The following is a 26,433-nucleotide window of genomic DNA, read 5'->3' on the forward strand; positions in this document are numbered from 1 at the left end:
GGTCTGATTGGAACCTTTGATGAACTTTTAAAAAATATATTGAATATGCCTTTGCGGAAGCAGATATGGATTATTGCTAAGTACATTCCATAATGGAAAGTCTCCATTTTTAGATGGGTGTGGATCCACCTGGAACATGTCTTTGTTTATTTGTAGGATTGTTTCCTGCTTTTCCTTATCACAAACTTCCAGCTGGGAGTTAAGGAGGCACCTGTGACGTCACCCAGACTGAGGGATGAGAAGAGACCTTTGTGTCCATGCTTGGAAGGAGCTGGAAAACCATCCAGAGGTATGTGGACTTCAGCTTCCCTCCTTCAGCTCTTAGTTCAGCTCCACTGAAACACAGGGGATAAGAGCAATAACAGCCCTGGACAATTTCACAGGGATTTTTAGCCTGGTTTCACATGGAATTACACATCTGGGTCTTTGCTTCCCCAGTTTGGAGCTGCTGACTGAAGTCAACACTTGCACTTTTAACAATAATGAAGTTCTTACCAATTTCCTGAAAAGAGGAGTTCAGGGAGTTCAGAGCTGGATTTGCACATTTTCCCTTTTGCCCCTGGTAAATCTTTGGATCCTTTACCCGTTCCTCCTGCCTAAGTTCTCTGAGGGGTTTTTGCTGAGGATTTAGGAATAATAAATGGCACAGAATTCAGCATTCTGCTTGAAGAGGAAAGTAAGTCTTTATTTGCATTGACCTATCAACAGGTGACTTGAGTGTCAAAGGTGAAGTGACTGAAGTGTCTGTACATTGTTTTTTAGGAGTAGAAGGAACCTCCATGTTTGTTTAGTATTTCCATGGCACAGGTCATCAAAGCTCAGGGAGGAATTCCTTCATCTAGCTGGAATTTCCTCCTGAAGCCACGGGATCACCTTCGCAAATATGTTTTACTCTGGTATTTGCTAGAATTCATGTGCTCTCAGTACATCCCAAAGTGAATGGTCCTGATAGTTCATTGCTCACATGGGTGAAAAAACTTGCACTTTATTTGTGGTGAATTTCTCCACCATCACCTTCAGCAGGTGGATCTGGTGCTTTCCTGATGGATTTGAGCCCGAAGTGTGTTCTGTGTTCAGCACATGCAGAACTGGCTTGGCCTCTGCTTGAGAAATTGGAATTCATGCCTTGATTTGATAAATGACATACTGGAGCTAAACTAGTTTTGTACTTCTGTCTCATCCTTTCCCTGTATTAAGCTCCTTTTTGTGTCTCAAGAGTAGCCCTCAGAAGCAGGTGCAGCAATCACAGCAACAACAGAAGTAGTGTCATCCTTTTCTCCTGGAAAACAAAGGGGAGCAGGAGAGGGAGTTGACCCAGATTCCTCCCTTCTCACAGTGTCAAAGTCACTTAGGAAGATTTCTGAACGTGTCAAATCTTACATTACTCTTCTCCTACCTAAATCTGTAAGGGAAACAGTGATAAAATACATTTCAGTGATCTTTCTGTTAGTTGGGCTTCTGGAGATAAAGCATTCCAGTCTCCCCTAAGGCAGAAATCAGCCTGGGTATGATTCCCAGGGCTGATGGAGTGACCCTGCCCTTGGCACCCTCCAAGCTGCTGTCCCTGGGTGCTCCCAGCTCCATGGGAACACTCTGCAGGGGGCAGTTTACCCATGTGCATTCATCTGGACCAGGGAATTTAAAAAAAATTACCATTTTTTAAGCATGGATCTGAACGTGGATCTTTTTTTCCCATCTTGGCCTCTTTGGGATCTGCTGTTTCCAGCAGAGAATGCTCCAGGCTGCCTTCCTGGTTCTGGGTCAGTAAAGAGCAGCCAGTGTGGAAGTGGTAAAAATGGGAGAAAAATGGGTGAGATGAGACCAGAACTCCATGGGAGAACAGACCAGGAGACTCCTGAGTGCCCAAAGAGCAATAAAGGAATTATTACCATCACCACCCTTGGACAGCTCAGCCCAGCAACGATGAGAGCTCCAAGCCGTGTACCCAATTCAAAGTTGATTAAACAATGAGTCTGGGTTATCTCAGCTGTCCCAGAGTTAGAGCTTCCCTGAGAACACGCCCTGGTCCTACAGGACACACAGCAAGTGTAGCAGGGTCAGTTGGTTCATGATCTGAAGGACCATGATAACAGAGCATGTCTGGGCTTCTGATCCATCAGGGAGAAAGATTATTTTTTTTTAATACATTTTTCCCCTCAATGCTTCATTAACGTGCCTTATTCTGGATCTTGGGATTCACTCTAAAATGAAACAAAAAGTCACCAAAAAAAAAAATAAATCTGCATTTTCACGCCATGTTCCTCTGCAGTTACAATTAACCCTTGTTTTCCTTTCCTGTTGTGCACTATAAACATAGAACTTGCATTCCAAGTGGAAAGTGCACCCTGAATTCTTCCACCTGAATTGGAAGGATGTGGATGACTTTCTCTGTTCTCACCGTGGAGCTGATCCAAAGCTCAAGGAAGGAAACTTCCAGCAGGCGTTGGCCTGTGTGTCACAGACACTTGAATGACTTTCTGCCCACGGTGGGAAAACAGAATTTTCCATTCTCTTATTTTCCTTTCTAAAAGGACATGCAGTATGTACTGGGGCATTTTTTAAATTATTTATACAACCGTATCCTGACAAGCTACAACTTCCTCCCGTGTAAACACAGCTCCTGTTTGTTTCTGGAGTGGGGAGCTGTGTTTATAAGGTTGGGGAGGGACCACAATTACTGTGGGCTGTGCTTTTCCAGAAATCCCCCCCTTTATTTTCTCTACAAACTTTGGGACTTTCTCCTTCTGTGGATTTCAGATCCTTGTACCACAAAATACGTTTAATGTAACCCATGGCTTTGTTTTTGTTCAAAATTGCACCCAATTCCTGCATCCTCAAATGTCCCAAGGAAGATCCAAACATTGTGACTTCAATATGGATTTTGAATAACTGTAGACGTTTTCCAGTGAGCTCCAGGGGAAAGTTGCAATCACAAATCTTTACCGGTGTATTTCAACTTGAAATTCCAGCACCAGACTCTTTTTGTCCCGTGTTAAAGGCAATTTTTCCATTCTAGGCTTCTATTTCCTAAAGGTGATGAAAGCATTGAGGTGTAAAGGAACCTCGAATGTGAATGCAGGGGGAAAAAAGTCAAATTCTGGTCTGTCAGGTGCTTAAAAATGTTCATCTCTTGGCTGAGAAAATCACTGTGCTGTCCCCTGTGTTTGTTCTGTTTTCCACAGACAGCACAAAGGCCCCAAAAGTACTCAGGGATAGGGAAAGCCAGCAACCTGTGACTGTACAGGGTCTGTTCCCATCAGCTATCCCACTTCTCAAACTTTCCTGAGAGTCATTTTGGTATTTTCTTCTCCCAGATACCAGCCTTTTGAATGAAACTGGGTTGCCTGCAAATTCGGGAACCCTCTGGATGTTTTTTTGTGAAATCCCAACCTCAGTTTTGCCTCAGAGGATCCCGTGTGGGTTTGGAGCTGCTGCTTCCCTGGGACCAGAGCAGACATGGATTTCCAGGTGAGTAAGAATAAGTGTGCTGGGTGGGTCCTTGGGGAAAGATCAGCTTGTTTGGCTCTGTAAAAAGCACATTTTTCCTCATGAAAATAACCTGGATAAGAAGTCATAACCTCTGAAGTTGAGGTGACTACTCAGTTAACTGGAAATAAAGCTCCAGGAGACAGGATTCCTGGAGAGGAAGGATGCAAGAGGCATCACCTGCTGTGCAAGTTTTACTCTGGTTTTTCTGACTTTGTTTTTGCTCCTAGAGGGAGAGTGGATTAAACAATAGCCCTCCAACTTGTTCTAGGCTTTGGGAATAACATCCACCCTGGAAGACAGGAATTTAAAGCATCGTGACCTCTGGCTAGTTGTAATAAAGATAAAAGTTGAGAGTAAGAGCCTAGGAAACTATCCCACAATTAAGATTTAATTCTGCAATTCAACATTCCCCCTCAGCCATCCACTGATTCTGCTTTGTGATGGAATATCTGACAGATGGCTGGGATCCTCTGGGCATGGATAAACTGTTATTATCAGAATATTAGCAGGCTTTTAAACCTTTCTCCTGCCTTAGCTGGTGTTGCTAATGAGGCACCAATCTTCCCTCCAGGGTTTGGTACCTTTACAAGTGGGTTTTCAAGGAAGTACATGCTGTAGGTACAGCCTGGCAGGAGGAAGATTTCCCTTCATATCCTTTCTGCAAAAGGCTAAATAGTCCTCCTGGTTCTTTTCCCCTTGTGTAAACAAGGTGTTTGGACCTTGAATTCAAGAATTTAGGAGTAAGCTTCGACAAGCTTTTAGAATTACCCCAGAAGTAGAGGGGAGAGGATGTTCTGCAGAGGACTGCTGCTCCAGAACAAGGAGCAGGAAGGTATGAAATACCAGATGCACTGCTTTGGGTTTCATGCAAGGCACTATTTATAGGGTGATCAGTGAAACTGCTCCAGACTGCACTTATAAATAGATGAGCCCACGTTTCCCTCCTGTGCCAGAACTCTCCCAACTGCAGTTCCATGGTTCTCTTATTGTTTTGCTGAACAGTACTGGTGGCTTGTGGACCCGTGGCTGGGCAGGGGTGGGGGCTGATAAAATTGTATTTATCAATAGATTCCCCTTCCTAGTTGGCAGATGCTGCATGGATGGTGTATCCAGCCCCACTCTGGGAGTGGTGAGGGAATGTGGGGTCTGTTGCCTGTGCTCAGATGAGACTGATGACACTTGAAAACCAGTCCTGGGGTTTCTAAGACACTCCAGGACTTTTGCCTGCAGTTTGAAAGCCAGGTTTTATGAAAGGATGACTTGCTGTGTGTGGAGCTCTGTGGAAATCCTGCAGGCCATGCCTTAAGCCCTTAAAATCTGCTCTGCTTGGCTGCTTTTGACTTTTTTTGTTTGTTTGTTTTTTTCCTTTGGCCAGATCCTTTCTAACACAGAATTATGGCCCTGGGAGCTCTTTGCCCACCAGACACTGAGAGAGTGACACCCAAAGCCATCATTTGTGGGATTCAATCTGAGAGTTCACCAGCAGTGACTGCACCTGGATGGGGTTCCACTGGTGTCTGACACATCCTTGCACAAGGTCCAGCTGCCTGGAACTGAATGAGGGATCACAGCCTCAGGAATTCCACCCCAGCGTTATTGGAGCAAGGTAATCACCACAGAGAGCACTTAAAAATCTAGTTATGCTGGTGGGTTCTTGCAGCATGTGCTGATGTCTTAACCTGACCTTCACCCAGCTTCAGGTTCTATAGGAAAAGTGGCCATAATGTCAGAGAAGTGAATGGAATCTCAGAGCCAGGAATTTAACTTTTTTCCCTGTAGTAGTTAATGGACTAATGTATGTGACAACTTTGTTTTGTCACATCACACAGACTGTCCAGTGTGTATTTTTCACAGAATCCCAAAATGGCTTAGGTTGATGGGACCTTAAAGTTCATCTCATTCCACCCCCTGCCATGGGCAGGGACACCTTCTCCTATTCCCAGGTCACTCCAAGCCCCATCCAACCTGGCCTTGGACACTTCCAGGGATGGGGCAGCCACAGCTTCTCTGGGCAACCTGTGCCAGGGCCTCCCCACCCTCACAGGGAAGGATTTCTCTCTTGATATCCCATCTAAACCTACTCTCTGTCAGTTTAAAAGCCATTACATTTCTAATTAGCTGCATTTCTAATGCACCCAGAGGAAATGAAGGGGTATAACTATGGTGAAACATAAGGGAAGAGGATGTTTGGCAACAAGGGGGAAAGGTTTTTGCAGAGAATCATGCAGATTTTCTTGGGACAGATAAACACTGAGGCTTTTGGACACCTTCCCTCCCCATTTCCCTTTTGGTGCCCACGAGGAAAAACCCTGGTGCATGGACACCTTTAACCCCTGGGATTGAGCCTCAAACTGCTGCACCACAGAAGGGGCTTTAAGAGGGGCAAGAAACTTTACTCTGCATCCTCTGGGACTGGATTTCTTTGTAGCCATCCCCTGTGACTGGATCCTTCCGTGTGGAGCCCCCAGGACACGAGAGCAGGTCCCAAGGCACTAATTTAATTTTTAATGCGCTGCCTCGCACATGCTGGAGGTGTCTGCAGGGATGGGGTGGTAGGGCTGGCCCCAGCCCCTGCCAGCTCTCACTAATGCTTCCTGTCCCTCCACAGGGCCTCCTGCCAGGGCTCCTCCCGGCCTGGGGATGCTGGCAGGGCAGCAGGAAAGCCATCTTGCCTTCACACTGTCAGCGTTTCCACCGCTGACTCCGGTGGCGTGGGAAGGAGGCAGCAGCTGGCCGAGGCCAAGCCTATGTGAGTGCCCTGTGCTTGAGTCATTTTCCAGGGTTTGGGATGTTGGGCAGGAGGAGAAATAGGCCTGAAGCTCGTGGGAGCTGGTGGTGGAGAAAATGGTTGAAAACAAATGCTGCGGGCACAGGGTAGGCACAGAGCAGTAGAATAGAGAAATAGGATTTTCTCAGCCGAAGAGTATGGCCAGACCTCTGATGTGCAGCCTGAGAGTGGAGTTACTAAGGGTCTGCATGTCCCTGCTGGCTCTTCCTTCCAGCAAAAGCCCTTCCTCTGTCACACACACATTCCATGTGGCAGAAGACTGCCAGATAGTGTGCCTGGAGATACCTGGCTGAGGGTTAATTCCTGAGGCAGAGCTCTGGGCTGGTCAGCCTTGGGAGCTGGTTGTGGAGAGCAGGGGAACCAAGGGCGATAATCAGGCACGTTTCTGTTTGCAGTGGCTGTTGGGAAACAGAAATATCCTGGGAAATGGATCCCAGGGAATGCTTTGCTACGAAGTGTTGCTGAAGGTAATGGTGTAACAGTGCTGGGTGTAACCCAGATGATGAGGAGAAACAGAGTTCTGTGAGGAAATGTTTGTGCCAGAGGAGCTTCCAGGCACCTTGTGCACATAGTGAGGAAGCTGAGTTTTCCCTTCAGGCAGGTTGTTGCCCATCTTTGATTTTCCTCTCAAGAGCCTGGCCAAGTCTGCCACGAGACAGAGCAGCAGTCTGGGTCTGTGCCTTTGAGCCGTGCTCTGTGTCTGCAGCCGGGAGTGAGGGGTGGAGGGCAGGTGTGTCTGGTGGGAGGAACGTGCCTCAGTCACACTGGGAACCTGTGGAACTGGAACGCTGGTAGCAGAGGGCTCTTCCAGTCTGGTGGTACAGCCAGGAAGGATTTCATTGCAGTGTGAGTTTGTTGGTGTGTGTCTTCCATGTTCTCAGAAATTGCCACCATCCTTCAACAGAGTTTTTTGAGTTTTAGTATTGCCTTGGCAATTGTGACTCTTAGTATCTCATCTAGATGTGCTGCTGTTGTTTCTGCTTGGAAGCACCTTGTGCAAACTCAAATGTGGCCCTTGGGGACGTGGTTTAGTTGTGCTGGGTTAATGGTTGGACTCAATGACCTTAGAGGACTTTTCCAACCTGAACAAGTCTACCATTCTAATTTTGTTTCATTTTATTTTTAGAAGTGCATTAGATTATTTCAACTAGGATTTATTTTTAAGTTATCTCTCAGTGTTTGCCTTTACACACCTGTGCAGTGTTTTCCCCTTGGAGAAGGTGTCAATATGCACATGGATATATTTCTGTGGGATGAGCATCAGACTATATTATTGAGTGCAGTGGCTTGGTAGGTTCAAAACTAAAAAAAAAAAACAGATTAAGTCCATATTTTCATGGGCAAAATGTGTGTAAGGGAAAAAGCCTTGGGCTTCCCAAAGTAACTACAAAGTAACAGCAGAAGGGGAATGACTTTGCCCAACTTGTTGCTTCCCCTTTCACTTCATTTAACAACAGTTTCTATCATACCCATTCATCCCACCCCTTTCAGCTTGGTTAGTTGAGAGGGAATGTGGCCATCAGTGGGAACAACCTGTTTGTCTAACTGGGATTACTCACTGATATTGGGAAGTGCTGGTAATTAACCTGGTAATTACTCCCAGATGAGTTGTCACCAAGCTGGAGGTTTGGGCTTTGTAACACTGTGAGTGGAAGGTTCATGCTGAGAATACAGACAAATAGGTTCAGTAATTTTCAAAAATTAAACCATCATCCTTTCTGTCAGGGCTGGAGATGCTGCTTTTAACCATCAGCAGCAAAATGTCTGCACCTGCCCCGTTCTTTACCAAATGTGGGCTCTGTAGAAAGAAGAAAATGACTTTTAATAACTGGGATAACTGGTTGGAGCCCACAATGCCCCTGCTATTCTGGTTCTAGCTTCTCCAGGCGTTCATTCCTACCCAGTTATTTCCATGGGAATCAATGGCCCACCCCTCTTTGAGCTGTGGGGGTTAAGACAGACACAATCCTAAAATACGCGGCATGTTCTCGCTCACTCCCAGACACCGCAATCTTCTGTCCCTGCCAGCTTGCTTGATGGATATTAATAGTTGAGTGAAGGGTGATTTTTTAGGATGTTTCTTAATATCCTAGCATTTGAATATAAATTACATATGTATTTATACACGCATTTTTGCTGCATTCCCAAGGACTGGATATGAACCAGCACGAGTGACAAACATGGAAGTATATTCCTATCAAGGTTCCTGTAGGCTTCCTGGTGACAGAACATTTCAAAGAGCCTTTCTCAGTGCCAGAGGAGCTTTTCCCAAGTTCGAGGGGCTTAGTCCATTCAGACTCCCACTGGAAATCAGGCGTCTGAGGAGCTGTAGGGAGGTGACTCTGGGGGAGCAGTCTTGGAAACCAACGGAGAAGAAAATATCCAAAAGAGCCAGGCTGATAATTCTGACAGGCTGGAAATGAAGCAATATTCCAGAGATTACGCCAGGAAGTGGATATTAGTAACTTTGGCAAAGCATCTGAGTGTGGAGGGGCAGGAGCCAGATAAGGAGTTTGAGACAGGCACAGAGGAGAGGAACTCCAGACAGCAATTAAAGAGTCAGGAGTGAGTGCGGGGATGAAGAGCAGGGAAAAGGGAATGATAACTAAGGAGATGAATGAATCCAATGGTTTGTTGATTCCTGAACAAAGGACATGGATACCACTACTCCATAGCTGTACTGAAAGCTATGGGTGAGGGACAGTGGATGGGAGGGAACGAGCATGGACACGAGGAGAGTGAGGACACACACGGATGGGAGCAGAGGGACCAGGATTAGCACAGGAAAGGTGAAGCAGCAATGTCTGCCTCTGACCTTGGCCGTGCAAGAGGGACATGGGGGAAAGAGGAAAGGCACCCTGGCTGTGGGATAGCAGTTTTCTCTGGAAAGACAGGCAAAATCCTGCCCAGGAAAGGAGGAGAAGGGAAAGTGCTGCAGAAGGGCAGCCGGGGTCGAGTTTCAGGGGTTGCGTTACACTGTCAAAGGGAGGCTGTTTATGTGGGAAGGTGGCAGGACTGGAGTGGGAGAGGATGACTGCAGTGGAGGAAGTCAAAGCCGGGATGGGGTTTCCACCAGGAATGACAGAGCAGCGGGAGGGAGAGCAGCGCTAGAGGAAATGGATGCTGGGGGCGAGCCAACATTGTCTTTGCGACAGGAGCGGGTGTCAGAGGAGGAGGGGCGAGAAGGCTGGAGAGACCCAATAACCAAATAAATGTTCGGGAGAAGGGAAGGCGAGCCGGGAGCGGCTGGATAACACCCGCGGGAGGCTGTGGGAGCGCGGGCCGGCGGAGGGGCAAGACCTGGCGTGAGCGCAGGGCAGGCCCCGCAGCAGCAGCAGCACAGGTGAGGGTGCCCGGGGGATGCGGGGAGATACGGCGGCCGTGCCGAGCCCCCCGCGCCGCAGGGTCCGCAGGGCAGGGATGCGGGGCCGTGCCGAGCCCTCCGCAGGGCAGGGATGCGGGGCGGGGGATGATGTGGAGCCGTGCCGAGCCCTCCGCAGGGCAGGGTCCTTGGGGCGGGGGATGATGCGGGGCCGTGCCGAGCCCTCCGCAGGGCAGGGGCGCGGGGCGGGGGCTCCCGCGCTGTCCCCGCCCCTCGCTCGCCCCTCTCTCCGCGCCGGGCGGGGCACACGCAGCGCAGCGCCGGGGGCTGCGGGCACCGCCGGCACCGCCCGCCCTCCGCACCGAGCGAGAGCCGCGCCGCACGGAGGTAGGGCCGGCCGGGAGCCGGGCACCGGGAGCCGGGGGTGAGCGCCGGGCGCGGAGCGGGGAGCGCGGAGCGGGCCCGGCGCTGTCAGACGCGCGGCGGCCCCGCCCTGCCCGGCCCTGCCCTGCCCCGCGGGCCCGGCCCGTCCCCGGGGGCCGCGGCCGCCGCCCCTGCCCCTCTCCCTGCCTCGCTCGCTCCCTCCGCCGGCCGGAGCCGCCCGCGGAGCCGCCCCCGCGCAGCCGCACGCCCGGTGCGGTGCGGAGCGGAGCGGAGCGGTGCGGTCCTGCTGCCCTGCGCTGCTGCCCCGGAACGCACGTAATGCCCGAGCGCTTCGGGAGCCGGGGCGGGGGGCGGCGCGGGGGGCGCGGGCACTGACAGCGCGGCCCCCGCGGGGCTTTGTGTGCGGGAGCGCTGCGGGGCTGCGGGGCTGGGTGCGGGGCTGGGTGCGGGGCTGCGGTCCGGGAGCCGCCGCTTTCCCCCGCCTTTCCCCGCGGCCGGGGCTCCCGCAGTGAGCGGCGCGATGCGTGGGGCGGTTCGGCCGCTCGGGGCTGGCTCCGCTCTTAGGTGGGTACAGGCCTGATTTAACAAAAAAAATATGGCAGACTTGTGCTAGAGACACAGACTGCAGCAGCGCTGAACGCCGCGCTCAGGGCACCGCGGCGGCGGGGTTAGTCAGGAGCTGATGTTTTTCCTCTCGGAGCGATAATACAAAAGCAGAGCGAGCGCTGAATTTGTGATGTTGGTGTCTTAATTGCGAGTAAAATTGTTTAAAGGTGAGTAGTGATCTGTATTTCTGTATCGTACTCAGCGTTGTCTGTAGGTATAAATGCTAAGTGTTCAAAACCAGGAGCAGGATTGCAGGGAGAAGGAATAAACTGTCAAGATCCGGAGCGTTCTGTACATCCTTCGACCTCTATTGACAGGATACGAGCATTATGAAACCTGCTCACTGAGCAGTTCGGGGGAAAGACTGGAATTCCCGCAGCCCGGCATCCGCTGACAGGCATCTCGGGAAACAATGCTCCCCGGAGCCGGGGCTGGGGAGGCAGGGCACGGAGGGGAATCTGTTCCGAGGGATATCAGCCGTGTGAAAATGTCAGGGGAGGCTGTGACTCCTCGGGCCATTGCAGGAGGAAGGACTTGCATATGCTCAGCAGGCTCTGGAGAGAGAGAGAGAGACAGGAGATGAAAATGCAGTGGGATCAAGGGCTGGGAAGGTGGGTGACGGCAGTGAGATGTGATTTCTAAAGAACTGATATTATCCTTCGGAATTCTGGTTTTTCTCTCTGTCTGTCGGTAACACAGAAATGGCTGTAATGATGCCTCCATGACTTAGCAGTGGTTGTGGGGCCGTGGGGAGGGACTAGGGGCTGGCTTCATGTGTCACAACCAGTGCTGGATAAGCAAAAGAAAAAAAAAAAAAAAGGGAATATTTTGTTATTTCATGCAGTAGCATAACCACGGAATTATCAAGGAGCTCAGGGTCTGGAACACCACCCGTTTGGGTTTGTCTGTAATGCAGGTTAAGTGCAGCAAATGACACTCACTAAAGCAGGATGCAGCATTTTGGGATAAAATAGCAGCTCGCAGCAGTTGTGTGGCAAAAAGCGTCAGAGGTGCTGTTTCATCTCTGTGGTGGCACCGATCCTGCAGCTTTTGGGATTGCTTGCTGTGTGTTCCTGAGCCCTGCCTGCACCCAGGAGCGAGCAGAGAGGGGTGAGCCCCATGTGTGTGAGCCCAGGATGCTGCCCCTGGGCAGCACAAACCGTTTCATGGAAGATGTCTCCTTTTCCTTCATCACATGTAAAATGGAATCAGCTGAACCCCCTGTATGGGATGGGCCTGGAATGCTCGTGTGCATTACGTCACCTGACTAAGGATTTATTTTTCATGTGGGTCAGTTAAAGCATTTCACATCTGTAGTTGGATTATTAAATTATTGTATTTCATTAGCAAGGAGTGCCTGGACATCTTCTGTGGAGCACGGAGGGAAAGCTCTGCTCATGCAGATGTTTAAGGCTCGGGCTGCAAAAGTTATTTAGCCCCTTAATCTCTATAGGCACCTAAATTCCTTAGTCATCTGATCTGGACACAAGTGCACAACCAGGACAACAGTTTGTCATTGCCCGTTAGCCATGAGTCAGCTCCTAAATCCTGCCCAGGCCGGTGGCTGTGGCCACAGGCCTTCTGCTCCCCGTTTCCTGGGTCCAGGAAAACCTCTGGAAGTGGTGGAGCTGCAGGGGATGGATGGAGAGCCAGGGCGAGGAGCCCCCCAGCACCCCTGGGACCCTGGGGGGTTGTGTAGGAGAGCAGAGCCTGGGAAATCCTGGTTAGACCAGGCCTGTGCTCGTGGTAGGGACTGTGTGGATCCATAAGGGATTTTCTGGCTCACCAGCTCACACCATGGGCTGCTCCTGTTCCCAGCTGATGGAGCTGCCAGCACGTTGGACCCTTCCCTCTGGAAGCTCCTGGCAGCTTTCCCAAGTCAAACCAGCAGGAATCTGGCCTAGAGATATTAAATGTGAAAATCTGGTTGCCTCCTCTTGCTTTCTAGTGCCTTTCCACTTTGGAAATCACTGTGCTCACCAAACACCACTTGTCTGGTGGAGCAAGTGTTGGAGTCACATGGCACCGGGGGGGGTGTGAGCCCTGCTCTGCAGAGCCTGTGGCAGAGCCTGCTTTCCCCAGTGCTGGGTTGTTGTTTGTTTTTTTTTTTTTTCCCCACATCTGGTTTTCATTTGTCAGACTTTTATTATTGCTCTTAAAATGATCTGTTGTGAATTTGTTTTTCTAATGAACACGAATACAACGTTGCAGCAGTTACAGCTGGACCTCTCCAGGCTTTGCCTTCCTTTAATGAAAAAAGGGTTTCAGAGAGATTACATGGTAAAAAAAAAAAAAGAGAAAGACACAATAAAATTCTTTTTATGCCCAGTAGACCCCAGCTTCTTCAACAGCTTGATCAGAGTGATACGGATCAATTCTACATAGACTTAAGCAGACAGGTTTTTTTCTATTTCATCCAACTTTATTTCATTTTTGTGTATTGTTAATCCCAGACATGTTTTTTTTACTGACCATTCCTGATTAAAAAAGCCCAGTTTTGCATGGAAAAAGCTTTGATGTGTATTGTTAGGTGATGGTTGAGTTCATAACAGATTTTATGGCTGGGGGGTTGTGTCTGGAAGTGTTATTTCTGCTTGTAGTGAAATGTGTGTGATTAGCAAAAGATGTGCACCAATGTGTAATCTTTGTGCTCAGGGATTGTGAACATCTTCCTGTGGCCAAGGGCAGATTAAGGTTGAGGATTATATTGAGCTATTGTTTTTCAGCACCATTAACATTTTTCTCAGCCTCTTCTCTGTGAGGGTTTCTCTCGTCAAATGGTGAAAATTTCAGGATGTTCTTACTTTTTCACATCTTTTCACTTTCCTGATGCTCTCTTCATGTATTGATTAATTTATATATATATATATACTTGATATATTACACAAACTCATATTTATTTCCGAGCTGCATGTGTTTTATCACACCAGAAATCCCTTTGGTGTGTCACCACTGCCACCAGAGAAACAAACGACACCATTGTGCAGTCACTTTTATTTCACCATGTGCTGAGTATTGGAACTTTAAAAAGAAATGGTTTGATTTATTCAGCAGCCCCTCACACCCAGAGGGCAGAGGGAACAAAAGAGCCCCTCCCTGTGAAGCCCTGGAGGCAGCAGGTGCTGCCCCACACCTGTTGGACACTGGGAATAGCCTGGCTGGTCATGCCCTTGGAACAGGAGAGGTGTGCCATTAACACCCCGTCCTGGGAGCTAAAAATACTCTGCCATGGAACTGCTCACAGGTAAATGTTCCACATTTAGCAGGTTTGCTCTTTGCTGGGATTCCAAACAGGGGCTGTTCCCTTTTTGGGACAAGTAGCCAGGCCTGAAGTTATACCTGCTGAGCAGCTCGCCAGGGATGTGTCAAACACATTCAGGAATGATGTTCCTAGGTTTGGTCTCCTGGTTTTTGCTCACACGTAAAGCTGTACAAAAAGGGAAACCACTTCTCCTCTGTTCAGGGAACATGGATGCTGTGTGGATCAGAGGAGCTGTGGGCTTGCTTTGGAAAAGAATGAGGAGCAAAGTGTTTGTATTTTATTTTTGAGACAAGAATAGAGACTGACTGAAAGCTCAGTTTGACTGGTGTGAGCACTGGGTTTGGTTTTGTTGATCATGGCTCAGTTCAGCTGTGGGGAGGTGGGATATCCCTGAAATGGGTGGTTGCTGCTCCCTGTGTGGTATGTGGGGTCTGGAAGACACAGAGTTGCAGACATGGAAAGATTTCTGGGGTGGAAGATGTAACCAGAGACAAGGGATGCAGAGCTGGAGCAAAGCAGCCCTGCTCTGCTGCCCAGGGAGGGACTGGCACCCAGGCTGATGGATTGGAAGGAGCCAACTTAGTGACCAAAGGGAGTGAAGTCCCCCTGCAGGAAGTGCTGGACTGGCTCTTGAGCTCCTTCCTGCCCTCAGTCCAGGACCTTTCCTTCTGGCTTTTGTGTTTTCACTTTGCCTCCAGGTTTGATGAAACAGCATCCCGTGGAGGTAATGCCTGTGCTAAAACCCCAGGGGCAGGGCTGCAGTGGGGTGCCTGTGCTGGTCAGGAAGGATCACAGCCCACCCCAAAATCTGTGGAGTTCTGTTTTTCCTTTGCTCCCTTCCTTGGAGCCGTTATTCCCAGAGCTGGGTGGGAGGTGCTCGGAGGTGACGCAGAGGTTCCTCTCCAAGCCTGGCCTGGCTTTAAGGTTACACTGATTACCCAGTTTATCCCAGGCACACATTTTTCCCAAACCAGACCTACAGGCACCTTTGGGAAGTCTTTAATTTTCCCTGGGGGATTCGGCCCCTGTAGTGTCCCAAGAACGTGGTCAAGGTCTTCTAGGAGACATTGTGTGCACAGATCTGCATCTTTTGGTTCTGTAAGTTCCTGCCTTTTGTTCTGAATTAATCCTATTGCTCTGTGGGTTGATTTATTATAGAATGACATGGAGTGTCTGCTTTTGACTGCTACATGATAGAAGGGAGCCTTGTGTTTGGAAGGGCAAGGAAGCTGTGGATGGATCTTGTTTCTCAGGGCGTGGGCAGGTCAGAGCCTGGGTACAGTGGGGCTGATCTGTGGGTAACACAGAGCACACTCTGCTTTTGTGCACCAAATGCTTATTTTTTCCACTCATAAAATCAATTTTGCTCAGTGCCTGAACACCACAAATGCTCCAGCTAATTATAGCAAGTAGCTCTTCTGGTTTTCTGGCTTAGAAGGGAAAAGGTGCTGCCTGCTGTATGTAAACTACTTTAATGTAGATAAATTTATGTGGGCATCCACAGGTTCTGGTTTGGGCATTCCGAGCACTGGGTTTTGTCTGTAACTAAAGTAACGATGAGAGTTTCTTCTCAAGGGCTTTCACTGCCTTTTCTCTCAGTGAACAGATATTTAGTGGGAATGTTTTGGGGTGATCTGTAGCAGTCCCTGCAGGGGGGTGGGTAGCTCGTGGCTCCGGGGTGCCAGTGGCACACACATTTATGGCAGCACTGGAATGCAGCATGGAGCTTGGAGAAAACAAGTTTTGCCCCTCACCAGCAAATTCCTGGCTCTGTGCTTTTGGAAGGGGGCTTTGGGCCTAAATCTGCCTTGTGCAAGTCAGTGGGTGCTGGTTATGAGGAGGATCATCCAGCAGAACACCCTTTGTTAGAGCCTGGATCACGCAGGGGGCTGGCGAGGAGGGTCAGGAGAGTTCTCCATAAGTTACCAGGAATTCCTTGTCCTGTGGGATCCATATGTGGCAAAGAAAACCTGGTTAGTTTAACACTTGCTTGATTTTTTTCTGTAACTTAAAATATCGTGACCTTTTTCTGAGCATGATGCTATGAATAATTCTCTTTAATTTCACGATAGTAAGAAGTGAGCGGATTAATTGCTGCCTTTTTATTTTTAACCTTTTTTTTGGAGTAACATATTCCTACAGTAATTTTAAATGCTTTTAGGGAGCCAGATCCCAAGCCTGGAAGAAGTCTTGGTTGACTTTGGTGGAGCTGCACTGGTTATCACCAGCTGAAAAATCTGCCTCTCAGTCTCTAAGTTTTGATAAAACAAACACTGGAGCCCGTTGTGTTTTATTCTGTTGGTGTTTTTGGCATCGCAGAAGCTTTTCCTGATTGTTTTCCTCATTTGAAGGCTGATTGTACTGGGTGACCTCTTGCTACTGAAGGGTGGGTCAGTTTATGTGGGAAAGTGTTAGTCAGTGTGTCTGGGAGATAAGTGGGACTGCATCCCGACGAGCCGTGTGCGTTAAATCCTGGAATGTGCTGGGGCCGTGCCAGGAGATCGGGAGCAGGACTATGCGACAAGCGCGAATGCAGTCACACTCTCCCAAAATAGCCCCGTGGATAACAGGAGATCTGCAAAGTTATCACTTACCTCATTTTCGCACAAATTCTTTCCTAAAAATGGATTATTGACTGAGGGCTCGGGGTTTGGTTTTTTTTGGTCACGTATTCCACTGGCGTTTCGGGAACGTTTAGGGCGCTCCCGAGGCTTTGGCTGAGGGCAGGATGGGGCTGCAGCTGAGGGGGGAAAAGCTGGGGTAAAACCACACAACCCCACAGTCCCAGCACAGGAAAAGCCATTTCATATCATCATCATCACCTGAAGGAGAAACGAGGTGGGTTTTATCTCGGTGTAGGTCAGTAGGAGCCTCTTCAAATTCATCTTGGGCTGCCTGGAAGCACCAAGGCAGAGATGAATCAGTTGAGCGGCCTCAGACGTGCCTGGACTGGCTGTGGGTGACAGGATTTTGGCACCAGCCCCCGGATCCAAGCAGCCAGTGTTTGGATATTCAAATGAGCAGTGGTTTACCACTGCAGGCTGTACATGGGTTTGTTTGAGGGTAAAAATAAGCCAGTTTGATTTTCGGCCCCGTGTCAGATGTGTCAGGGGAGGAATGTGATGGCACAGCTTTACTCCTTGGCATAAGCCATTTAAACTTGAAAGCTGGGACGCCTCAATTAGTTCCTCACAGAAAGAGGATGAGTTGGCTTCTAAATGGGCTGGTGAGAGCAAAGTGTGGGGGCGGCCAGGGAGCCAGGTTGGGACATCCTGAGTCAGCAGGTGCTTGGGCAGAGCCCCGGTGTGAGCCTGCCCAGGGAAGCAGGGATGGAAATAACCATTCCCTGGATGTTTGCACTGCTGCAGGGACCTGCACAGGGAGCTCGACAAAAGGGAAAATAAAAGTGGGAGCGTTAGGGAATCATGAGATTGGGAACAGAAAGTCGTGACCTTTCGGTGCCTGCAGATTTGTGCGCCCTGGAAAAGGCAAACAGATTGTTTCATTTGTGGAAAAACACCCGTCAGCTCCTGGGCTGGGGTCAGCCCTGCAGCACCACGAGGTGTAACTGTCCCAAGGAACCTGTGCCAGCAGTGACATCCCAGCCCCAGGAATTAGGTGCACACGGTGCTTGGGGAAGAGCAGTGTCACCTCTCCTGCACCACCGTCCCTGGGCTTCTCCACAGGGAGGAGACTTACCCGGGCTCTGTGTTCTCCTGGTTTACAATCCTTCGGGAAAGGAAGGCTGTGGCAGGGCCCAGGGGGAAGTGGGGTGCAGTGGCTGTGCCCCAGCTCTGTTTGGGAAGAGGCTGTGGCATGGTGGCTCCCTGGCTGTGCCCCCCGGGGGGATTCCCTGACCCCGGGTGCCCCTCTAATCCAGCTTTGCAGCTTCCCAGCGCCCGGGTGTGCAAAGGAGCTTTAGTGCTGCTCAGGAGCTACTCCAGGGACTGGGGCTGCACCAGGCTCAGGTAAAAGGTAAATAGAGGCAAAGGGAAAAAATGTAATCCAATGGAGTTTCACCCAGCTTTGTGTTCCCCAGCCTTGCACACTTTCGGATTTTGTATTGGGAGGCAGAAAATTTTCCAGAAATGGCAGTTTACGTAAGAGATGTGAATAATGGCTAATAATAAGTTAAACTGCCCTGAAGAGCTGAGAGAGGGGGGAAGCAGGTTATTTTTAGAGGTCTATTCTCATTGTATGCTAGACAAACACGAGTTAGATGGCTTTGAGTTAAACATGTACTACAAAGAAGTAAAGATATTTTCCCCAGAAGAGTATTGAAGTCACCATGGTGCTGTGATAATCTGCACTATTTGCCAGATTAGGAATTAAACTCAGAACTGCTTCTTCACTGCCTAGTAAGAAAGAAAGGCCCTTTTATGCTCATTCTCATTCCAGTAGTGTGATTCTTCTTGCTCTGTGATGTGAAGGATCTGCACCCCTGGTTGTCACACAGCATGGGAAGTTGTGCCATTTACCATCACAGCCTGGGGATTGAGGTTTCAAACCATCTTCATGCAGAAATATTCACCAGGCCACATCTGAGATAATTTTGTATCACTCAGTTACATTTCTGAACCACGTTAGAGATGTAAAGATTGTAAAAAACATGCCAGGAGACCAAAATGTCCGTCACCAGGAGTCAGGGCTGGCGGTCCCTCCCTGTGGGCAGGTGTGGGTGACAGGGAGCACACAGCTCTTATCTGGCTGTGTCTTTAGTCTGAGTAATCCTAATCAGGCGGTAAATCCCGGGCGAGATTATGGTGCAGGAGGGTGTGGGACAAAGATCAGCTACCCAAGGGCCTGGTGGGATGTTTCTTGAGGGGCTGAGGTGAACCATGAGCTTTCTGGGACCTTCCAGCGAGCGGGTGGCGCGGCAGCACCGCGAGGGCTGGGCTGTGTGTGCCGCAGCAGGGCTGACAGGTGAGGAGCACATGGACATTCCAGGGCCAGGCGGAGCTCAGGGATGTTTCCACAGCTGCTGCTGAGCAGCAGAAAGTGCCATGAATCACTGGGGCTGCAGTGGCACAGCTCGCTGCAGAGTTCAGAGCGTCCCAAAGTTCCCCACATTCCCGGCGCGGGGCGAGGAACCTCCACGTCACCTCGGGGGCAGCTTTCCGAGCAGCACAGCCCCGCTATTCCAGGGGGCCTGGAACAGTAGGACAGCTGTTTGCATTTTTGACTTCTGGTTGTCATGAGCTGTGGCAGGATGCCAAGGAGCCAGGCGAGAGCCTTGGGCCTGCGGGGAATTTTCAGCCGACTCATGAGATCGGCGCCCACAGCAAAAGTTAAATGTGTCTGTGTATTTTGGGATAAATCCATCTGCTTTATGATATTTAGTAGCTCGGCCATAATATCTAAGAGCAAGCAGGGAGGGCATGCAGAGATATAAAACGAGGGACAAAAATATCCTTGGGTGCATTTTTAATGCTCCGGTTTGCGGCTCGATCGAAATGGTGCAGTTTGATGGCGATGAGCGTTGGGAAATGGTCGCTGTGGAGGCAACAGGATTGCTTTGTCAGAGGGGGATGGATTTCCAAATTGCATCCCAAGCGTGTTATTAGAGGATTAAAGGGATGGGCCATTCACCTTGGCTAACTGTCCTGAAACTGTACTTAATAACACATATAAATATTATGCAAATACCGCTGTAACAACAAACCACATTTTGAATTTGCTTTGTGCCTTGCAAATGACAAAGTCACTTGTTCCAGTGTTGGGAATGATAATCCTGTTTTCCCCAAACAAAGAGTGCTTCAGTTGCCCGTGTAGTGATAAATATTTAATTTTGAAATATGCCACCTAACTTCCTTTTCTCTGATTGGCCTCAGTAGAGAGTAACAGCCTGGAATGTTATTCCTTCGTTGATTAAGTTAAAATTTAAGAGGAGTTCCCATTTTTGTTGTCATTGGGAGCAATAAGTTCTTATTCCTGATAAAAATCTGTCTGTTCTGGTTATGACATCACCTGCTGCCTGGAAAAGGCAGGTTTGTCTCTGCAGAGAGGAAGCAGCCCCAGTTTTCATCAGGAATATATAGGTTGGATGTTTGGGAAAACATCTTCCCCAAAAGGGCTGTCCAACCCTGCCACAGCTGCCCAAGGAATGGTGGAGTCATCCAGGGAGGGTTTAAAGCCCTGTGGATGTGGCACTTGGGGACAGGGCTTAGTGGTGACCTTGGCAGTGCTGAGTTAATGGTTGGGCTTGGTGTTCTTGGGGGTGTTTTCCAGCCTAAATGGTTCTGTGATCCCACGGTTTTAGCACTTGCACTTCCACATCTGCTGGCTTTCAGGCAGAAGTGCCAGGGGAAAAATGCAGTGTTTATTGACTTCAGTTCTCGTGGCAGAATGCAGTTTGTGAGGGAATTCTTCAGAGTGGCTCAGAAATCAGAGCCTAGGTGGCTGCTGGGTTCTGCTTCTGGGTGCTCATGTTGTTTGTGCTGCTACATGGTCCTTGAATGTTGCACCTCAGGGGTTTGTCCCCAAGAATCACTTGGAAAACCCTTTTCTGCTCCCCTGAGAAGTCAGTGAGCTGCCTCTGAGATGAGGTGTGACCTGCCAGAGGGAACAACCTGTTCCCTACGGTGCTGGTTTGGGAATCAGGGCATTATGGTGGGTTTGGGAGGCTCCAAACTAACTGCAGCCTGTTTTCTTCTTAATAATGATAATTATCCTGTTGTGAAGTGATTGTGTTACCAGCTGGTTCCTGCTCCTCCAGCAGTGGAATGACCAAGTCAGCCTTGCCTGGGGTTTGGGTTTCTCCTCCAGGGACTGACGAGCCAATTCCCAGAAAAGGTGTCATGTTTGGGGAAGTGAGGTGCCCTTCGTGTTTGGTGACTGGCACTTGGCACATTTTGCTGTTGATTAACTGCTCCAGGACCCGGCTCTCTTCACTTGAGGAATGATCCTGGGTGTGTTGGCGTGGACTCATTTCCCTCTGGCTGTTCCTGATGTTGGCAGATTTTAGCCGTGGAAGCCTCTGGGGACCCTCTGTGAGGTGGGATGGAGTGGATCCGAGTGGTGTTTGCATTGTGTTTGGCAGAATGTTGTTTAAAAGTTGTGCTTTGTGGGGGGACATTCAGACAAACCAAACTTTGTGGGCTTCCTGAGTCCCTGGTTTTAGAGGGAAGACCACGGGCTGTCTTGTGGTGTCAACACAAGGGGGAGAAGGCTTTGTAATTTGAGTGTCTGCTCAAACAGAAACCCAGCGAAGACCAGAAGAAATGCAGCTGAGGGGGGTTTTGTGCAAGCCTATAGTTAATTTTAGCTGGTAGTTTGGGATGTAGGGGTTTTTTATTGACTTTTAATTTCAAGGACTGTTAGGGGATGGGGAAGAAAGGAGCTTCTGTCCCAGTCAGTCCCGGTGCAGTGTGTGCCACCCTGCCAGCCCTGGGGTGAGCTGGGACACCAGGCTGGGCTCAGCAGCTGGTGCTGAGAAGCTTTTCCAACTAGGAACTTCTGTACTTGTGCTGCATGGTGGTGTCTGTGATGAGTCTCCCCAGCTCTGTTTCCATGCAGAATCCCGGAGGCACGGGAAGCACAAGCCTCCTGCACAGAACTGGCTGTCAGAGTGTCTTCTTTGGTTGCCCCTGCCTGTGTTACAGTGCTGCGATTGTAAATCATCCACAGAGCCACTGCATTGCTAAAAATAGGCCACCCCTTCTACAAATGCTATTACAATTCTGATATTCAAATGCTAAACCCTCTCTGCAGCGTTAAAAATAGCTGTGAATAGATGGAGAAATTCTCTCCTTGGCCTCAGCCGAGGAGTTAAACATGCAGGGTGTCCAAGGTTTGATCCCAGGCCTGGGGCTGTGTGGGAGTTGGGGCTTCACCCCTGTCCCTTCACCCCTCATCTGTTGTTGTTGTTGTTGTTGAACACGGAGGACGAGGGCGAGTGGGTGGGAGAGAGAAAGGAGCAGGAAGTGGATCAAAGGAAAGCGAGGAGCAGCTAAAAATGAAACGAGGGAAATAACAGAGCAGAAGGAAAATAAAAATGCCAGATTTAAAGCAGAAAAGTGCATTTCCCGTGGACGAGGCTCCCTCCCAGCCCCGATCCTGGCGGGACAGGGAGAGGGACTGGGCTGTGTGAGGCAGACCTGCCTCCTCGAGAGGCTGTGGGTTCAACCCACAACCACGGAATATTGCAGCAAGCCACTAATTGCCTTTGGGAGGCCACTTACAAGGGTGGGAGAGATCCCAGGGATTGAGCTCGGTGGGAAGATCAAGGGCTTGGCAAGTTGGGATGTGTGCTCCCAGTGCTGACACCCACAGCCTACACGCTCCAGGAATGCACAAATGAAAGGCAGGTGTTTATTCCCCCCCCCCCCCCATGTTCTTGTGCATTAACTGAAGTAAAATTTAATAATAAAATACCATTTCAGCAAAATAACTTCCTTCAGTTTGCCATCAACAAAAGAGTTATTGGAAAAGAGAATTTCCTCCGGGGTGAAGTAAAGGACAAGCAAACAGGAATGACCATTGTAGATTTAATGGGGGAAAAAAATGGACTTGTCATGTGGCCTGAATGTCATCTTAATGATATTATGAGGCAAGGAAGGAGCCAAACAATGCCCACCTTTTATCATGGAAATGAAGGCCAGAAAGGCTTTCAGCAAACACTGTTTAGCCAAAAATAAGGGCAAAGGAAAATCTAATTTGACCATATAATCCTGTTGGTCCAGGTGAGCCATGGGAGGACTGTTCTCGCTGCCTTTGAAGTTCCAAGTGAAAAGAGATCCTTTTTTCCGTTCTGGAGGAAGGAGACCAGCACTAACATTTATCAGCTTAACTTGGGTTCAGCCAGTTCTTTCCAGCTGGAAACCTCTCTAATGGTCAGAGTCCTCCTGGGAGAGAACCCTGGGGCAGGATATTTCCCTGTGCAGGGCAGATCCCACAAGGCACAACCGGAATGAGTTTGGGTGCTGACACTGTGATGTGTGGCCTAAGGAGCTTGTCCTGGATTTATCCCAGGAGGAATGCTGTTGTGGCTGGGGTGCTGTGCTGCCAGGCTGAGGTGGGGAGGGAAGGGCACTGTAAATCTCCCTGTCGTCCGTCTGTCTGGGATCGCGGCGGGATCGCGGCACTCCGGCCCTCCAGCGCTCCCCCTCCGTGCCCCAGCAGCTGGCTCTGGAGCTCTGCCCACCTTCAGGAGGTGCTCCAAGGAACAGAGGGCCCATCTGTGTCCTCCCACCTCTCCTGGCACCATCCTGCTCTGCTCACAGCTCTGCACTCGGCTGGCTCTGAACCACATAAACCCAAAGGGCCGTGGACTCCAACCACGGGTGGAGCACCAGGAGAAGCCCTGCTGTGGAGAGGGGAGGGGAGGGCTGCTCACACACCCCCCCGGGGTTCAGTCCTGCTCTGCAGTGGCCTCTGGGTGCTGTTCCATCAACCAGTGGTGTTTCTCTGCCCAGATCAACTGCTGATGTAAAGAGAGCCAGGATTACTGAGCACATCTGTTCACCTCGGATTAGGTCCCTCAGGTGAGATTTGTACCTGCTTTCCTGCTAAAGGTGGCTGCCTCAGCTCAGGTCTGTGCAGACACGGATTCATTCATTCCTTACCCTCCCCTCAGTAATCAGGGCAGGATTGAATGGCTGGTGTCTGGAAGGTGACAGTGATGTGGTGAGATGTGCCCCCGGGTGTGCTGGGCAGGCCCTCAGTGCCCCCCTGCTGCCTTTACCTGAGCCCAATTAACCACTTTGCATAAAGGGTCTGACGCAGCTGCAGCACCTTGCTAGTGCTTGGTGAGCACTTAAGTGCATTATTTTAATTCAGTGACATCCTGGAGGGATTAAATTCTGGACACTGGCATTGTTTCCTGGGCAGAGCAAGCTCACAGGCTGTGAGCACAGGGCCTGCCTCTGTTCCTTCTTATCCTCCTCTCCATGGCACTGGGAAAATTGTGGATAAAGAAGATGGGTGAGCAGTGCCAGCTCTGGACAGTCCAGGTGTGTAGGTTGTGTGTTTCCCTGACAGTGTGGTGGCACTTCCCGGTGGTGTCAGTGATCCTGGTGTCTCCTGCCAGCTGTAGCAGCTTCCCTTTTCTGTGTGGCATCCCCACATCCTTTGTCTCATTCAGTTTTCTTCAGCTACTTTCATTCTGAAATGTTGTTTGAAGAGCTGTGTGGGGCCACATGGTCCCTACAAGCCAGTACATCTCCTGACCCTGCCAGCCTGTGCCCAAGTGGCTGCAGCCATGGCTTGGGGTTTCTGTTGGAGGATATGAAAGTAAAAGTATCTGAAATAGCTTAAGGGGCCTTGGCTTCAGTGCTCACTTTTCACTGACAGAAGCCAGGCCAGCTTTGTAAAGGTGAGCAAAACCCAAAGTTATGTGAGGAGGAATGCCGAGACTTTGGCTGGAAGGGAAAGAGAAGTTGTCCAGACTTATGGCTGGCTGTTCTCAGGAGGGGTAGATTGCTGATCCCTCATCCTCAACGTGCTCATAAACCATCCTCAATTAATTCAGTGGCAGGTTCAAGTGGGAGGAAGGAGAGGGAGCTGTGCTGGTCTCGATGAAAGAGGATCTGCCCAAGGAGCAGACGAGCCCAACTGCAGCTCCTGCAGAGCTTCCAACCCTGGTGGTGCTGCTTCAGGACCTCCTTCCTCCCAACCTTTGCATGGGCACTGAAGGCAAATTTGTCCCTGTCTTCCTTTGTCGATCAGAGTGAAGCAGCGAGGGCTGAGGTAGGAACTGGAGTTCCCAGGACACAGCTGGGAGAGCCTTCTGTCCATGCTGGGAATCAGGATGGCCCGGGGCAGCGAGCAGGGATCTGCCACAGCAGACAGGGCTCACGTGTGCTCAGGTGGTTTGGGGGGGAAAAGCCCTAAACGGGGGGAAAAAAGACCAAAAAAATGCCCTAGCAGCATTCCCAGGCTAGAGAATTCCTGCACAGCCCTGTGGCCACCTGCTGCTCTCAGGGCTCCTCCCGGGATGTTTTGTGCTGTGTCCACTTTCCTGTTTAACTTACAGTGAATTAAATGGTCTGATGGGTGTGATTTTTTTCTGGTTGAAATCTTGGTGGGTGTTCCCTGGACTTGCAGAGACGGTGACAACCCCCCTCTGGTCCTGTGAGCCTTCCTAAAGCCTGGGCAGGGTGCAGGGTCCCAAAATCCCTGTGCTAGAGACAGAGCTGCTGTAAGGTGACTGTTTAGGGTAAGGGAAGGAGGGAGGTGACAGTTTTGCCTCGGGCTTGGAGCATTGGAGACCCAGTTCATTTGGATGGGAGATTGTTGGTGTCCAACTGCTGAGAAAATGAAGCTTTCAGCATCGTGCAGGTAAGGAAGACACTCTGGATTGGAATCTCAGTGCTATGTTGTCTCAAATGAGGTGTGTGGAGATTGTTACTTTGGGGGTAAAACATTAGTTTCGGTGTTTTCTGCCGGTTCTGTTGCTAAAGGGAATGGTGATGGGGCTGAATGTGAACCCACCAGTAGAAATGATTAATGGTTAATTAATGTGCAGGAGCTGTGCAGTCAGCCTGTCCTGCACAGACCCTGTGCTCTGCACTCCTCCCAGTTCAGAACCTGTGAGGGACACTCAGTACCCAGCAATCCTGCCCCCTGTCACCAGGAACAAATGGGGCATGGAGCTCTCCTAGCACTCAGTGTCCAAAATCAGCAGGGGAAGGTTTAACACTAGAGATGCAAACTGGAACTGTGAGTATCCATTTCTCCAGAGCCACAGTCTGTCCCCTTGCTGGTTTATTTACCTCTCTGAACACCCAGCTCTCCCTTTGCACGGTTGGTGGTGCCTGTTCTATTTTGTCTGATAACCTGTGTGTGGTTGAGTTGCTCCTGCCTGACACCTGGATAGGGGAGCCCAGCCCCTCCCCTTGTGCTGACTGGCTGGGAGAGGAGCTCCTGGATCCCTACTTGGCCTGGGAGGAACTGAGAGTCAGGAATCGTTTCCATCCCTAAATGCCAGCCCTGGTGTCCCTGAGAGGGAAGGCAGGCCCTGGCAGCCCTGGGGTTGTACGGAATGTCTGAGGCTCTCCGTGATTTCCTGCTCTCCAGATTCCCCTCTCGCCTGTAACCCACACCCAGCACTGCTTTGTCCTGGATTTGGCCAGCCTGGAGAGGTGCCTTGCTGTGCTGCAGCTCTCAAGGCAACAAATCCACCCAGGTGACACTGTGCCCAAAGGCCTTGGAATTATGATGCTGGATAGGGCTCTGATGGTCACAGTGGGTGCCAGAACTGCTGATCCTGAGGTACAAGCAGCCTCAGGGAGAATGGCCTGTTTTAAATCAGTGTTCGGTGTCGCTGTTCCTGCCCTGTGTGTGGGCTTCTGGTGTGAACTCAGGCTTGGACAGTCCCCAGTTTTGAGTTTCACCCCCTCTGTGTTCCCTGCAATAACATCTCTTAATGTTGTGCTTCACCAGGGGGAATCTGAGAGCAGCCACTGGTGAAGGGAGCAGAGGAACACAGAGGGCTGGGCGCCTGCCTTGGGAAGCTGGAGGCTCTCAGCAGCCTCCAGCAATTCAGAGGTTTTATTTTAGATCAGGATTTCTATTGGTCTCTCAGTTAATTTCCCAAAATTCACAGGTTGCCCAAAGCTTCTGGAACAGGGTAGCACTTGTATT

At 50.0% G+C, this 26,433-nt stretch overlaps 1 protein-coding gene across 3 annotated transcripts in view; it reads left to right on the top strand.

Moving 5' to 3' along the window:
* Positions 1–9,480: 9,480 nt before the first annotated feature.
* The window catches only part of SPTBN1 (spectrin beta, non-erythrocytic 1), a 114,398-nt gene continuing 97,445 nt past the window's right edge, over positions 9,481–26,433 (top strand). The window contains exon 1 of one of the 3 annotated variants that reach the window (XM_051792817.1): positions 9,481–9,620. The gene's annotated coding sequence lies outside the window, so the exon portion shown is untranslated. Of the gene's footprint in view, positions 9,621–9,894; positions 9,987–10,130; positions 10,299–26,433 lie in introns of those variants that run through there. The other 2 variants (XM_051792819.1, XM_051792818.1) reach the window with 2 other exon arrangements.

Source organism: Manacus candei, unplaced genomic scaffold (genome assembly GCF_025592945.1).
Source record: "Manacus candei isolate 608988 ecotype Guabito, Panama unplaced genomic scaffold, ASM2559294v1 h1tg000035l, whole genome shotgun sequence".
Taxonomy (NCBI): Eukaryota; Metazoa; Chordata; class Aves; order Passeriformes; family Pipridae; genus Manacus; species Manacus candei.